A 14327-nucleotide genomic window follows, 5' to 3' on the forward strand; every position below is an offset into this window, starting at 1 on the left:
AAATGTAGATGAAGTGTATTTTCAAAGACATGCAATTGAAAATGTATTTTTAAAAATATTTTTCATATATTTTTTAATAAATAAAAAAATGCATTTCAACATACAGTATATATATATATATATATATATATATATATATATATATATATATATATATAAAATATATAATATAATATATATATATAAAATATACAGTTGCAAGAAAAAGTATGTGAACCCCTTGGGATTACGTGGAGTTTTGCATGAATTGGGCATAAAATGTGCTCTGAACGTCATCTAAGTCACAACAATAGAAGAACACAGTCTGCTGAACATAATACTACACAAACGTTAGATGTTGCCATGGTTTAATTGCACATAACATGTAAACATTCACAGTGCAGGGAGGAAAAAGTATGTGAACCTTTGGACTTAATAACTGGTTGACCCTCCTTTGGCAGCAATAACCTCAACCAAACGTTTCCTGTAGTTGCAGATCAGACCTGCACAACGATCTGGAGTCATTTTGGACCACTCCTCTTCACAAAACTGTTTCAGTGTAGCAATATTCTTGGGATGTCTGGTGTGAATCGCTCTCTTAAGGTCATGCCACAGCATTTCAATCGGGTTGAGGTCAGGACTCTGACTGGGCCACTCCAGAAGGCGTATTCTGTGCTGTTGCAGCCATTGTTTTGTTGAATGACTTGTATGCTTTGGGTCATTGTCCTGTTGCATCACCCATCCTCTGCGGAGCTTCAGTTGGCGGACAGATGGTCGTACGTTTTCCTGCAAAATGTCTTGATAAACTCTGGAATTCATTTTCCCATCAATGACAACAATCCGTCCAGGCCCTGAGGCAGCAAAGCAGCCCCAAACCATGATGCTCCCTCCGCCATGTTTCACAGTGGGGATGAGGTTTTGATGTTGGTGTGCTGTGCATTTTTTTCTCCACACATAGTGTTGTGTGTTCTTCCCAAACAACTCAATCTTGGTTTCATCTGTCCACAGTATATTCTGCCAGTAGTGCTGTGGAACATCCAGGTGCTCTTTTGCAAACTTCAAACGTGCTGCAATATTCTTTTTGGACAGCAATGGCTTCCTCCGTGGTGTCCTCCCATGTACTCCATTCTTGTTTCATGTTTTCCTTATTGTAGATGTGTCAACAAAAATGTTAGCATGTGCCAGAGATTTCTGTAGGTCTTTAGCTGACACTCTGGGATTCTTCTTTATCTCATGCAGCATTCTGTGCTGTGCTCTTGCAGTCATTTTTACAGGACGACCACGCCTAGGGAGAGTAGCAACAGTGCTAAACTTTCTCCATTTGTAGACAGTCTGTCTTACCGTGGACACATGAACATCAAGGCTCAAGGAGATACTTTTGTAACCCTTTCCAGCTTCATGCAAGTCAACAATTCTTGATCGTAGGTCTTCTGAGAGCTCTTTTCTGCGAGGCATGGTTCACATCAGACAGTGCTTCTTGAAACCAGTAAACCCAAAACAGGTGTGTGTTTTTTAAGGGCAGGACAGCTGTCAGCAACACATTCAATATCCTCACACTGATTGGAGTCAAGGTTGGCTCACTCCTGGCTCCAATTAGCTCAGGGAGAAGTCATTAAGCTAGGGCCTCACATACTTTTTCCTCCCTGCACTGTGAATGTTTACATGTTATGTGCAATTAAACCATGGCAACATCTAATGTTTGTGTAGTATTATTTTCAGCAGACTGTGTTCTTCTATTGTTGTGACTTAGATGACGTTCAGAGCACATTTTATGCCCAATTCATGCAAAACTCCACGTAATCCCAAGGGGTTCACATACTTTTTCTTGCAACTGTATATATATATATATATATATATAAATAAATAAATATATTTTTGAAATAAATTGAATACGGACAAAATTGTAGTATTTCAAATATATAATGTCAATATATTTGGGAAGAATATTTTTAAAATATACTTAGCTTTCCACGTGGGCATTAGCAGTGCCCTAGTTAGGTGCCTCTGGTTACCTCTTGGGGGTCACCCATCTTACGTCTTGATCTGTCACTCCTGAAGAATCTGTAGAAAGCACACTACATGGCCAAAAGAATGTGAACCCCACTTCCCCCCAACTTTCAAACAACGGAGTTCATGTGTCTCGAGTGAAGGGTCTTGGTAATACTACATCATGGAAAGACATTGTAGACAATTGTGCTCTTCCAGTCTTGTGATAACAGTTTGGTGAAGACCCTTTCCTGTGCCACCATGACAGTGCCCTTGTGTACAAAGCCAGCTCCATAAAGACATGGTTTGACCAGTTTGGTGTGGAGGAAGACTTTGGTGTCCTGCACAGAGCCCTGACCTCAACCCTAATGAACACCTTTGGGATGAACTGGAATCATTGTGAATCATTGTGAACCTGGTCTTTTCCTCCAAAATCGGTACTTGACCTCATGAATTGGCACAAAGACACCCTCCAACATCTTGTGGAAAGTCTTCCCAGAAGAGTGGAGAATGTCATAGCTACAAAGAAGGGAAGGAGTAGGGACCAACTCCATATTAATGGCCATGGTTTCTGTCAGAAGAATACTTTCAAACTTTGTAAACAATGGTGCTCTTCCAACCTGTAGTAACAGTTTGGTGAAGACCCTTTTCTGTTCCACCATGACTGTGCCCCTGTGTACAAGGCCAGTTCCATAAAGACATGGTTTGACCAGTTTGGTGTGGAGGAACTCGAGTGTCCTGTACAGAGCCCTCAACCCTACTGAACACCATTGGGATGAATTTGAACTGAGCCAGACCTTCTCATCCAACATCAGTACCTAACCTCACCAATAATACAAATTCCTACAGACTGCCTCCAAAATCTTGTGGAAAGTCTTCCCAGAAGAGTGAAGGATGTTATAGACATAAAAGGGAAGTCAACTCCATCCTAATGGCCATGGTTGTGGAATGGGATCAGAGAACAAGCTCATATAGGTGTGATGGTCAGGAGATGTCTACCAACTTTTGGAACTCAAGTGTCCTGCACGAAGCCCTGACCTCAGCCCTACAAAACACCTTTGGAATGAACTGAAACACCGATGGTGAGCCAGGCCTTCTCATCCAACATCAGTACCTATCCTCACCAATAATACAAATTCCCACAGACTGCCTACAAATCTTGTGGAAAGTCTTCCTAGAAGAGTGGAGGATTTTATAGACATAAAAGGGAAGTCAACTCCATCCTAATGGCCATGGTTTTGGAATGGGATGGAAGAACAAGCTCATATAGGTATGATGGTCAGGAGATGTCTACCAACTTTTGGAACTCAAGTGTCCTCCACTAAGCCCTGACCTCAGCCCCACAAAACACCTTTGGAATGAACTGAAACACCGATGGTGAGCCAGATCTTCTAATCCAACATCAGTAAACGACCTCATAAATGGGAAAAAAAAACCCTACAGACCCACTCAAAGTTGAACTGGGACACTGGGGCCCTCCAGATGAACTGAGATCTGGAGGGTCAACCTCATGGTGATGCATATAGCATTCCATTGCAGACAGTGCCACGTGTACGTTGAAACATTGCTGTTTTTCGGGACATTATTAGATAGTGACAGGCCTACAAATTAGGCAATGGTGATGGCTGATTTACTAACAATGGAACGTGCAAAATCTGGTGCAACTGTACATGGTAGCCAATCAGCTTCTAACTTCAGCTTGTTCAATTAGGCTTTGACAAAAAAAAAATCTGGAAGTTGATTGGTTTCTATTCAGATTTTGCACACTCCAGTTTTAGTAAACCAACCCCGTTGTCTCTATAGTACATTACGGTCCTACAACACATAATACCATGGCACTAGCACAGGGGTGTCAAACTGGTGGCCTCTACAGCTGCGGCGAAACCACAAGTCTCGTCATGCCTCTGCCTTTGGGAGTCACGCTTGTAACTGTCAATCTTGCAATGCCTCATGGGACTTGTAGTTTGGCAACAGCTGGAGGCTGACACCCGCGCACTAGCATATTATAGACACACTTGGAGGGGTGAAGGGTAGGAGGTATTAGTGGCGCTCACAGAACATTGCATCCAAACAGATGCACAGGTAGTGGTGCTAGTGCACCGATGCCACCTATGGGGCTAACAGTGCTGCTGCAAATGGTGATAATGGCCGGCAAGGAAGTTGCCACAAATGGATTGCTTAAAGCCAGAGGCGTAACTAGAACCTTTCAGGGTTCGGGTGCAAGAAACCATAAAGGGCCCTCCTGACCCCTAACTTATTCTGGGACCCTATACGCCTGTCACAGGGGCCCTTTATTACAGACCCTTTCACATGTTCTGCAGTGGGCCCAATTCCTGCTATCTCAGGGCCTCCCTCAACGGTGGCAGAACACCAGGGACTGGTCGCAAGTGCAACCTTTGCAACCCTGGTAGTTCCGCCTCTGGTGTCAGTAGTTTTTTTTCTTGTTATTTAATTTTTTTTATTCTTATTTATCAAAAAGGAATTCTCCAAGACTTTTAGAAAGCAGTATTACATGGAATCACCCTATACATGTAATATAGAGGCTTACAGCGCAACGCAACAGCACGGGGTCCAAAACACGTATGGGTTTGGTGAACCATTTACAACGATACAAAGTCAAATGCGAACCATTAATGGTCTATGGTTGAACTGGATGGACTTTTGTCTTTTTTTCAGCCAGACTAACTATGTAACCAAGGATAGATCCCGGTCAATAAAGACCAATTGAAGCCCATAGTGGCAAAAATGGTGTAGACATAAAGTCCAGAGGAAAACCAACTTAATTTTAGCATTTTACATAGAAGGGAGGAAAGAAGAAATAATAAATTAAAGGTAAAGAGAAGGGGAGAGAGAGAGAGGGAGAGGAGGGGGGAGAAGAGAAGAAAGGAGAAGAGAACTGGGGTGCCACCAGCACCTTCAACTGGCGGAACCAGGTTCAAAAATGGCCTCACCTTCTTCAGAGTAGGCAAAAATGTTCCAGAAGGGAAGGGAAGAATGTTCCAGAAGGGAAGATTGATTGTCTTTATGGCAAGAATTATTCCAAAGCCTCGCTCCCGGCGTTCATCACGTTATTATCTAACATCACAGACTGATCTGCTCTCTCCATGTGACCAGAGGCCGGACCGAGCTCCTTTTTCCATGCTCTGACCATATGAAGCAGACAAAATCCCCGGTCTCCTCCATGGGCCATAATCATTGGGTAGAAGGCTAGCCCCTAGTCCCCTCCAAAAGCCTCTGTCCAGGTTGGGTCTGCCACACCATCCAGCTTGACCTGCAGTAACCCCACCCTGATCTCTCTGTACGTCTGGAGGAAAAGAAATGTAATCTCCAAACACGGAAAGGTTTCTTCACAGTGAGAGCTGTGAGAATGTGGAATAGACTCCCTCCAGAGTTGGTTGTGGCCAGCTCAGTGGATTGCTGTAGGAAAGTCCTGGATTCTTTCTTGGATACACAGAATATAACTGGATATAACCAGGGGCGGACTGACCATTTGGAAACTCAGGCACTGCCCGAGGGCCCCTGGTACCTTTTTCATAGGCTTTTTTGAGTTTGGGCAAGGACACAGGGGCCCCATGATCTCCTATTGCCCGGGGGCCCCATGAGTTGTCAGTCCGCCCCTGGATATAACATTTATAGGTAAAGTTGATCCAGGGAATATCCGATTGCCTCTCGGGGGATCAGGAAGGAATTGTTCCCCTGAAGGAGCAAATTGCATTGTGCTTTGCTGGGTTTTTTCGCCTTCCTCTGGATCAACTGTGTTTGTAGGATGCTCATACAGGAAGGTAAAAAAGGGAAAACCCCAACGATACTGATGTCAATTGATGCCGAGAAAGCATTTGATAGAGTGAGCTGGGGCTTTATGATGGACACCTTGGAGGTGTTGGGGATAGGAGATAGAATGAGGAAGTGGATCGGAAGGTTATATAGAGGGCCTACTGCCGCTATCATGGTTAATGGAGGAAGATCTGAGCTTTTCGAGATGTCAAATGGTACAAGACAGGGATGCCCATTATCCCCACTGTTATATGTTCTATCATTGGAGCCACTGCTGTCTACGATAAGGAAGAACATAGATATAAAAGGAATATGGATAGGAGATAGAGAACATAAGGTGGCGGCTTATGCGGATGATTTGATGTTCTATGTTGGAAATCCCAGAATGTCACTTCCAAATTTGATGAAGATACTGAAGGAATACGGGGAATTTTCAAATTTAAAAATTAACCCGACAAAAACCGAAATCTTAAATATAAACCTTAAAAATAGTGAAAAAGAAAAAATACAAGGAGAATTCCCATTTATTTGGAGAGATAAAGAACTAAAGTATCTAGGGATAAAGCTGTCAGCCTTAACCAAGAATCTATATAAAGCTAATTATATTTCACTATTAAATGAACTTAAGGAGGAGCTGAAGAGAGTGGGAGGTGGTCGCATAAATTTGATAAAAATGGTAATTGTGCCCAAAGTATTGTATAAATTTCAAATGATTCCAATTAAACTCCCAGAGACATATTTTAAAGAACTTAAAAAAATGATAATAAGATTTATATGGAGGAATAAAAAGCCTAGAATACGCTATAAAGTCTTGACTAGAAGTAAAGAAAGAGGCGGATTGGGTGTACCAGACTCTAAGAGATATTATAAAGCAGTGATAATGGCGGGAATTTTTGACTGGACTCATAATCCAGAGAAAAGCTGGGTCAAAATCGAAAATACACTGAGTGGATCAAATTTAAGTAAGATTATATGGGTGCCAGCACAATATAGGGCAGCGGTTCTCAACCTGGGGGTCGCGACCCCTTTGGGGGTCGAATGACGCTTCCACAGGGGTCGCCTAAGACCATCGGAAAACACATATTTCCGATGGTCTTAGGAACCGAGACACCGCTCCTCGCCGCCGCCGCCGCCACCGCCGTCTCCAGGTGTGGGCGGGATGACATGCCGCCCCTGTCATCTGGACACACCTCGAGATCAATCCTCGCCTGTGATTGGCCGCCGGCACTGTAGCTCAGGAGAGGCACACAGGCGGCCAATCACCGGCAAGGAGGTGGAGCTTGGAGAGGAGGAGCCGAGCGGCACCGCGAAGATCGAGCGAGTGAAGAGGAGGAGAGCGGCCGGAGAAGGAAGACATCTGACAGGTAAGTGTCGGTACCATGGGAGAGGGAGGGAGCGAGCGAGCCCAGGCTGGAGCAGGGGTCTGCAAGGTAAGTATCATTGGTGTCAGTGGGAATAGTGCCCCATCATTGGTGTCACTAATACCAATGATGGGGCACTATTCCTCCCACTGACACCAATGACGGGGCACTATTCCTCCCACTGACACCAATGATGGGGCACTATTCCTCCCACTGACACCAATGACGGGGCACTATTCTTCCCACTTATACCAATGACGGGGCACTATTCTTCCCACTGATACCAACGATGGGGCACTATTCCTCCCACTGACACCAATGACGGGGCACTATTCTTCCCACTGACACCAATGACGGGGCACTATTCCTCCCACTGACACCAATGAAGGGGGCACTATTCCTCCCACTGACACCAATGATGGGGCACTATTCCTCCCACTGATACCAATGATGGGGCACTATTCCTCCTACTGCAAAATTACAGTTATGAAGTAGCAATGAAAATAATTTTATGGTTGGGGGTCAACACAACATGAGGAACTGTATTAAGGGGTCGCGGCGCTAGAAAGGTTGAGAACCACTGATATAGGGGATTAGAGGAAAGCACAAGCACGTATACTTTTAATGTTTTGAGAGTGTGGGAAATGTTACACAGACAGAGGGGATGGGCTTTTAATTCACAGTTAATGCCACTAAGGAACACAAAATATTTTACCCCTGGGCAGGAAAACATTGCAGGAAAATGGATTATAAAACAAGAGGCACAATTGAGAGATATAATGGTTGGGGAGGAATTGGGATCATTTGGAGAGTTTGAGAAAAAAAAAGGGAGAAGTTTTCAATAAGATGGATAGATTCCGATATTACCAACTGAAACATTTCTTTGAAAATCTCCCAAAGCCTATGAGAACTAGAAAAGAGTGGAATCCATTGGAGAGATTGTTGGACGCACGGGGAGATGGGAGACACGGAATTGCAAAAATATATAAACTATTAACCGAATTAGACACTGATATAAAATTAATATATATAGAGAAATGGGAAAGAGATATGGGAAGGGAAATAGATGAGGAGGAGCAAAGGAAAATGTTCAGATTAATTCACGAAAATATTAGTATGCGAGAGGTGGAAAAAAATTACAAGTGTTTGGTGAGATGGCACATTACACCTAATGTAGAGCATGAATTGAATGGGGAGATTTCACGGATGTGTTGGAGAAGTTGTGGAGAGATAGGTATGTGGTATCATACGTGGTGGGAGTGTTCAAGAATACAGGTGTTTTGGCGGAAAACAGTTTATTTAGTAAGGAAAATGACTAAAATTAATATTGGACTAGACCCAGAGCTATGTCTCCTCCATATCACAGAGCTTCCAGTGAAATTATATAAGGCCTTGGGGATATGGCATTACTTGAGTGCAGCGAAGAGTCTGATGTGTAGGTTCTGGAAAAAAAGAGAGGTGCCAACTAGAGATGAGCGAATCGAACCAGGCGAACCGGAATTCGATACGAATTTCAGGAAAAATTCGATTTGCGTCGAATCCGAATATTTGCCTACTTCGGGTGCGCGAATCGGATTTTTCCCGATCAGCCAGCAAAAGTGTCCCTGCAGAGAGCTCCGCTATTTCTGACAGTTCTCTGACAGTTCCTTCACATGTACAGCGGTTGAAACATTGTATCTATTAGTTTCCATTTAGGATACAGATGTTTCAACCGCTGTACATGTGAAGAAGCTGTCAGAGAACTGTCAGAAATAGAGGAACTCTGCACATACACTTTTTGCCGGTTTGGAATTCTTATTTTCATCCTACTTCTTCTTCTTCTTCTTCATCCTCATCCTCAGAAGAAGAAGAAGAGGATGAGGATGAAGAAGAAGAAGAAGAAGAAGTAGGATGAAAATAAGAATAATTCCAAGCCGGCAAAAAGTGTATCTGCAGAGCTCCTCTAAGTGTATCTGCAGAGCTCCGCTATTTCTGACAGTTCTGGGACACTCACTCCATACAGCGGTTGAAACATTGTATCTATTTGTTTCCATAAATGGATCCATTTATGGAAACAAATAGATACAATGTTTCAACCGCTGTATGGAGTGAATGTCACAGAACTGTCAGAAATAGACAGAAACTGTCACAGAACTGTCCTTCTTCTCATCCTTCTCCTTCTTCTCATCCTTCTTCTCATCCTTCTCCTTCTTCTCATCCTTCTCCTTCTTCTCATCCTTCTCCTTCTCCTTCTCCTTCTTCTCATCCTTCTCCTTCTTCTCATCCTTCTTCTTCTCATCCTTCTCCTTCTTCTCATCCTTCTTCTCATCCTTCTCCTTCTCCTTCTTCTCATCCTTCTCCTTCTTCTCATCCTTCTCCTTCTTCTCATCCTTCTCCTTCTCCTTCTTCTCATCCTTCTCCTTCTCCTTCTTCTCATCCTTCTCCTTCTCCTTCTTCTCATCCTTCTCCTTCTTCTCATCCTTCTTCTCATCCTTCTCCCTCTTCTCATCCTTCTCCTTCTCCTTCTTCTCATCCTTCTCCTTCTTCTCATCCTTCTTCTCATCCTTCTCCTTCTTCTCATCCTTCTTCTCATCCTTCTTCTCATCCTTCTCCTTCTTCTCATCCTTCTCCTTCTCCTTCTTCTCATCCTTCTCCTTCTCCTTCTTCTCATCCTTCTCCTTCTCCATCTTCTCATCCTTCTCCTTCTCCTTCTTCTCATCCTTCTCCTTCTCCTTCTTCTCATCCTTCTCCTTCTTCTCATCCTTATTCTCATCCTTCTCCTTCTTCTCATCCTTCTCCTTCTTCTCATCCTTCTCCTTCTCCTTCTTCTCATCCTTCTCCTTCTTCTCATCCTTCTCCTTCTTCTCATCCTTCTCCTTCTCCTTCTTCTCATCCTTCTCCTTCTCCTTCTCCTTCCTCATCTCCAAGGGCATTTAAATTAAAGATACAGTGTTCTGCACTAATTTAAAGGCTCTCTGAAGCCTAGAAACCCTTTTTATAAGTTAACTTCGTAGCGAATTAATTCGCATCGAATCGAATTTCTTCCTGAAATTCAGCGAATCAGCCGAATCGAATTTTTGAATAATTCGCTCATCTCTAGTGCCAACAGAGGAGGATTGGATGGGCAGAGTGAAGCAGATATGCGGGTTAGAAAGATTGTATTACATGCATATAGATAAGATGGAGATGTACAATACAAAGTGGAAAAAATGGGAAGAGTATAGAGAAAAAGTGAAATATATGAGGATATAACACCCTTGAAATAGATTTAGAAATAACAGAAATGTATGGTGTGAAGGAGAAGAGAAAAAACGCAGAGTGGGAGAGGCAGGTGGGGGGGGGGGGGGGCTGAGGAGGGGGGGGAGGGGGGAAGAGGGAGGATTGAGGAGAGGGATTTAAATAATTTATGTAAATAGGAGGATATTATCTAAATGTCTTTTTAATAGAAATGTGAATATGATTTGTATTTTGATTGATAAACTAATAAACATTTATAATAAAAAAAAAAACTGTGGGTGTAGGATTATAACTTTTTTGCTGGTTGACCTGGATGGACTTTTGTCTTTTTCAGCCAGACTAACTATGTAACTATGTACAGTTGTGTTCAAAATAATAGCAGTGTGTTGAAAAAAGTGAATAAAGCTGAAAATCCTTCTAATCCTTTTATTTCCATCCACACAAATGCATTGGGAACACGACACATTCTATTCCAAATCACAACATGAAGAAAAATACATCAAATTTGTGTTGTTCCTCTAAAGAAATGGAAGAAAAGTGAATATTAGACGGTTCAAAAAAATCTCAGTTTTTGTATTCTTCTTTACAAACTCAAACATTCACTATATAAACTGAGAAATGTTTGAAGATTTTGCTTTCCTTTGAATGACTTCATGAATATTTGGTTGTAGTCGCACTGTTTCTGAGAACTGCTGTACATCTGTGTTGCATGGAGTCCCCCAACTTCTGCCCCTGTGATCAGGTATTCCAGCCCAGGATGATTGGACCACATTCCACAGTTCTTCTCTATTTCTTGGTTTGGCCTCAGAAACGGCATTTTTGATGTCACCCCACAAGTTTTCTATTGGATGAAGATCCGGGGATTGGGCTGGCCACTCCATAACGTCCATCTTGTTGGTCTGGAACCAAGATGTTGCACGTTTACTGGTGTGTTTGGGGTCGTTGTCTTGTTGGAACACCCATTTCAAGGGCATTTCCTCTTCAGCATAAGGCAGCATGACCTCTTCAAGTATTCTGATGGATTCAAACTGATCCATGATCCCTGGTATGCGATAAATAGGCCCAACACCGTAGTATGAGAAACATCCCCATATCATGATGCTTGCACCACCATGCTTCACGGTCTTCACAGTGTACTGTGGCTTGAATTCAGTGTTTGGGGGTTGTCTGACAAACTGTCTCCGCCCACTAGACCCAAAAAGAACAATCTTACTTCCATCAGTCCACAAAATGTTGCACCATTTCTCTTTAGGCCGGTCAATGTGCTCTTTGGCAGATTGTAACCTCTTCAGCACACGTCTTTTTCCCAACAGTGGGACTTTGCGGGGACTTCTTGCAGATAGCTTGGCTTCACATCGGCGTCTTCTAATTGTAACAGTCCTCACAGGGAACGTCACACCTTCTTTCATCTTCCTGGAGCTGATTGTTGGCTGAGTCCGCCCCATTTTGGCTATTCTTCTATCCATTCCAATGGTAGTTTTTCGCTTTCTTCCTCGTCTTTCAGGTTTTGGTTGCCATTTTAAAGCATTTGCCATCATTTTAGCTGAGCAGCCGATCATTTTCTGCACTTCTTTATATGTTTTCCCCTCCAATCAACTTTTTAATCAAGGTACGCTGTTATTCTGAACAATGTCTGGAACGACCCATTTTCCTCAGAATTTCAGAGAGAAATGCCCTGTAACCAGCATGTCCAACATTTACTGCCTTCCTTCCTTAAATAAGGGCAATAATTGCCGCCTGTTTATCAAAGAATGAATGACCTCACTAATAGAACTCCACACTGCTATTATTTTGAACACGCCCCTTTCATTGAGTGATTCAATGACACAGAATCAGCAGCATGCATGTCATGACTGTTGGGTCTGTTGGATTTCTATGACTCTACTACACCTGCTAGGAAATTATTTGCCATGTAGAAATATCATTTCCACCAAAAACAGCGATTGATCCGGTTAGTGATGTCTGACGGCTATTATTTTGAACACAACTGTATGTAATCACAGACGCGCATGGTTACCATGAGTCATATATAATAGATTTCCCTGCACTACTCTAGTAGCACACTAGAAGGCGCTCCTCAGGTCCAAAAACATTATTGATCTCCTAATAGATATTCCCTGACTGCAGGTACTGGATAGTCTGAGCTGCTCATTTGCTTTGTTGGAGCGCCGTCTTGTGGAAACTCTCAAAAAGACATCTGAAAAACATTCTCCATCATCAACGCATGTAAGGGCCCCATGTACACTGCAGCTGCTGAACTGAAGTTTAGGAGCAGGTGAGCGTGTTTTTTTTCAGCAGCCCCTGAACTCTCTGTAATGTTTCCCTCTGTGTCCATGTATGTATGTCGTCATTTACAGGCATTATTCTGAAAGCACAAAAATCGCATTCATGAGTAGAGTTTACCGGCGTTTCAAACGCTTGTACTCGAGTGTAAACCCCACATACCTTTACATACATACATACTACCCCACATACCTATACATGCTGCCCCACATACCTATACATACATACATACTACCCCACATACCTATACATGCTGCCCCACATACCTATACATACCTATACATACATACTACCCCACATACCTATACATGCTGCCCCACATACCTATACATACATACATACTACCCCACATACCTATACATGCTGCCCCACATACCTATACATACATACTACCCCACATACCTATACATACATACTACCCCACATACCTATACATGCTGCCCCACATACCTATACATACATACATACTACCCCACATACCTATACATGCTGCCCCACATACCTATACATACATACATACTACCCCACATACCTATACATGCTGCCCCACATACCTATACATACATACTACCCCACATACCTATACATGCTGCCCCACATACCTATACATACATACATACTACCCCACATACCTATACATACATACATACTACCCCACATACCTATACATGCTGCCCCACATACCTATACATACATACATACTACCCCACATACCTATACATACATACATACATATTACCCCACATACCTATACATACATACATACTACCCCACATACCTATACATACATACATACTACCCCACATACCTATACATACATACATACATACATATTACCCCACATACCTATGCATACATACATACTACCTCACATACCTATACATACATACATACTACCCCACATACCTATACATACATACTACCCCACATAACTATACATACATACTACCCCACATACCTATACATACTACCCCACATACCTATACAAACATACTACCCCACATACCTATACATACTACCCCACATACCTATACATACATACTACCCCACATACCTATACATACATACTACCCCACATACCTATACATACATACTACCCCACATAACTATACATACATACTACCCCACATACCTATACATACATACTACCCCACATAACTATACATACATACTACCCCACATACCTATACATACATACTACCCCACATACCTATAGATACTACCCCACATACCTATACATACATACTGCCCCACATACCTATACATACTACCCCACATACCTATACATACATACTACCCCACATACCTATACATACATACTACCCCACATAACTATACATACATACTACCCCACATAACTATACATACATACTACCCCACATACCTATACATACTACCCCACATACCTATACATACATACTGCCCCACATACCTATAGATACTGTGGCAGTGCGGTATCCTGCCACGGTGGAAAGCACGATGCTGACCCAGGATTCTCAACCATAGAGGTTGAGGGGCTCCAGGCAGATCTCCTAATGCAGAGGAAACTGGTTTATCAGTTTCCTCTTTGGTTGGTAAAGCCTGTTTTGGGACCTGTAGCCTGGAGATTTCTTAGAGATTTGGGAGGGATGAAATCTCCAATCCTGGGCCCATATTTTGGGAGCAGCCAGCGTGCTGATTGCACAGGTGTGTGCAGGCCTTTTAGTGGAGGCCAGGCCATGATTCTGG

Source organism: Staurois parvus, unplaced genomic scaffold (assembly GCF_062004578.1).
Source record: "Staurois parvus isolate SC_StPar_1 unplaced genomic scaffold, SC_StPar_1.0 ptg002918l, whole genome shotgun sequence".
NCBI classification, from domain to species: domain Eukaryota; kingdom Metazoa; phylum Chordata; class Amphibia; order Anura; family Ranidae; genus Staurois; species Staurois parvus.